The 3356-nt window shown below is 43.3% G+C and overlaps 1 non-coding gene across 1 annotated transcript; it reads right to left on the reverse strand.

Moving 5' to 3' along the window:
• Nucleotides 1-293: 293 nt before the first annotated feature.
• LOC112725156 (small nucleolar RNA R71) lies at nt 294-397 on the reverse strand. The gene has a single exon (XR_003164280.1). It is a non-coding gene; the product is annotated as a small nucleolar RNA R71 (small nucleolar RNA).
• Nucleotides 398-3356: the final 2959 nt, after the last annotated feature.

The following is a 3356-nucleotide window of genomic DNA, read 5'->3' on the forward strand; positions in this document are numbered from 1 at the left end:
CAAACAACTTTGAGCTGAAACCTCAGCTAGTTTCTCTGATGCAGCAGAACTGCAAGTTTCATGGACTTCTATCCGAAGACCCTTTTCAGTTCTTAACTGAATTCTTGCAGATCTGTGATACTGTTAAGACTAATGGAGTAGATCCTGAAGTCTACAGGCTCATGCTTTTCCCTTTTGCTGTAAGAGACAGAGCTAGAATATGGTTGGACTCTCAACCCAAAGACAGCCTGAACTCTTGGGATAAGCTGGTCACGGCTTTCTTAGCCAAGTTCTTTCCTCCTCAAAAGCTGAGCAAGCTCAGAGTGGATGTTCAAACCTTCAGACAGAAAGAAGGTGAATCCCTCTATGAAGCTTGGGAAAGATACAAACAGCTGACCAAAAAGTGTCCTTCTGACATGCTTTCAGAATGGACCATCCTGGATATATTCTATGATGGTTTATCTGAGCTATCAAAGATGTCATTGGATACTTCTGCAGGTGGATCCATTCACCTAAAGAAAACGCCTGCAAAAGCTCAAGAACTCATTGACATGGTTGCTAATAACCAGTTCATGTACACTTCTGAGAGGAATCCTGTGAGTAATGAGACGCCTCAGAAGAAGGGAGTTCTTGAAGTTGATACTCTGAATGCCATATTGGCTCAGAATAAAATATTGACTCAGCAAGTCAATATGATTTCTCAAAGTCTGAATAGAATGCAAGCTGCATCCAACAGTACTCAAGAGGCTTCTTATGAAGAAGAAGCTTATGATCCTGAGAACCCTGCAATAGCAGAGGTAAATTACATGGGTGAACCATATGGAAACACCTATAATCCATCATGGAGAAATCATCCAAATCTCTCATGGAAGGATCAAAGGCCTCAATAAGGCTTTAATAATGGTGGAAGAAACAGGTTTAACAATAATAAACCTTTTCCATCATCCACTCAGCAACAGACAGAGAACTCTGAACAAAATACCTCTAATTTAGCAAACTTAGTCTCTGATCTATCCAAGGCCACTGTAAGTTTCATGAATGAAACAAGGTCTTCCATTAGAAATTTGGAAGCACAAGTGGGCCAGCTGAGTAAAAGGATCACTGAAATCCCTCCTAGAACTCTCCCAAGCAATACAGAAGAGAATCCAAAAGGAGAGTGCAAGGCCATTGACATAAGCACCATGGCCGAACCTGTAAGGGAAGGAGAGGACGTGAATCCCAAGGAGAAAGACCTCCTGGGATGTCCAGTGATCAATAAGGAGCTTCCCTCTGAGGAACCAAAGGACTCTGAGGCTCATCTAGAGACCATAGAGATTCCATTGAACCTCCTTATGCCATTCACGAGCTCTGATAAGTATTCCTCTTCTGAAGAGAATGAGGATGTTACTGAAGAGCAAGCTGCCAAGTTCCTTGGTGCAATCATGAAGCTGAATGCCAAATTATTTGGTATTGAGACTTGGGAAGATGAACCTCCCTTGTTCACCAATGAATTAAGTGATCTGAATCAACTAACATTGCCTCAGAAGAGACAGGATCCTGGAAAGTTCATAATACCTTGTACCATAGGCACCATGATCTTTAAGGCTCTGTGTGACCTTGGTTCAGGGATAAACCTCATGCCCCTCTCTGTAATAGAGAAACTGGGAATCTATGGGGTACAAGCTGCTAAAATCTCATTAGAGATGGCAGACAATTCAAGAAAACAGGCTTATGGACAAGTAGAGGACGTGTTAGTAAAGGTTGAAGGCCTTTACATCCCTGCTGATTTCATAGTCCTGGATACTGGAAAGGAAGAGGATGAATCCATCATCCTAGGAAGACCTTTCCTAGCCACAACAAGAGCTGTGATTGATGTGGACAGAGGAGAATTGATCCTTCAATTAAATAAGGACAACCTTGTGTTTACAACTCAAGGATCTCTCTCTGCATCCATGGAGAGGAAGCAGAAAAAGCTTCTCTCAAAGCAGAGTCAACCAAAGCCCCCACAGTCAAACTCTAAGTTTGGTGTTGGGAGGCCACAACCAAACTCTAAGTTTGGTGTCAAACCCCCATATTCAAACTCTAAGTTTGGTGTTGGGAGGTCTCAACAAAGCTCTGCACATCTGTGAGGCTCCATGAGAGCCCACTGTCAAGCTATTGACATTAAAGAAGCGCTTGTTGGGAGGCAACCCAATGTTTATTTATCTAATTTTATTTTTGTTTTTCATGTTTTCTTAGGTTCATGATCATGTGGAGTCACAAAATAAATATAAAATTTGAAAACAAAATCAAAAACAGCAGAAGAAAAATCACACTCTGGAGGAAGACCTTACTGGCGTTTAAACGCCAGTAAGAAGCATGTTTTGGGCGTTCAACGCCAGAACAGAGCATGGTTCTGGCGCTGAACGCCAGAAATGCACCCTGGAGGAGAGCTGGCGCTGAACGCCCAGAACAAGCACCAACCTGGCGCTGAACGCCCAGAGTTGTGTGCAAGGGCATTTTACATGCCTAATTTGGTGCAAGGTTGTAAATCCTTGAACACCTCAGGATCTGTGGACCCCATAGGATCACCTCAGGATCTGTGGACCCCACAGGATCCTCACCTACCTCCACTCACTTCTTCTCACCCCTCTTTCACACAATCCAATAAACACTCTTCCCCAAAACCCTTCACCAATCACCTCAATCTCTCTTCCCCATCACCTCTTCACCACTCACATCCATCCACTCTTCCCCATAAACCTACCTCATAAACTCCACCTACCTTCAAAATTCAAAATCAATTTCCCATCCAAACCCACCCTAAATGGCTGAACCTTAACCCCCCCTCCCTTCCCTATATAAAGCCTTCCATTCTTCCTCATTTTCACACAACACAACCCTCTCTTCTCTTCTTGGCCGAAACACACCTCCCCCCTCTTCTCCATCTTTTCTTCTTCTTCTTCTTCTTCATCTTTTCTTTCTTCTCTGCTCGAGGGCGAGCAAAATTCTAAGTTTGGTGTGGTAAAAGCATAAGCTTTTTGTTTTTCCATTACCATTGATGGCACCTAAGACCAGAGAATCCTCTAGAAAAGGGAAAGGGAAGACAAAAGCTTCCACCTCCGAGTCATGGGAGATGGAAAGGTTCATCTCTAAAGCCCATCAAGACCACTTCTATGATGTTGTGGCCAAGAAGAAGGTGATCCCCGAGGTCCCTTTCAAACTCAAAAGAAATGAGTATCCGGAGATCCGACATGAAATTCAAAGAAGAGGTTGGGAAGTTCTAACAAACCCCATCCAACAAGTCGGCATCCTAATGGTTCAAGAGTTCTATGCTAATGCATGGATCACTAGGAACCATGATCAAAGTAAGAACCCGAACCCAAAGAATTATCTCACCATGGTTCGGGGGAAATACT

The sequence above is a fragment of the Arachis hypogaea genome, chromosome 11, assembly GCF_003086295.3.
Source record: "Arachis hypogaea cultivar Tifrunner chromosome 11, arahy.Tifrunner.gnm2.J5K5, whole genome shotgun sequence".
NCBI lineage: Eukaryota > Viridiplantae > Streptophyta > Magnoliopsida > Fabales > Fabaceae > Arachis > Arachis hypogaea.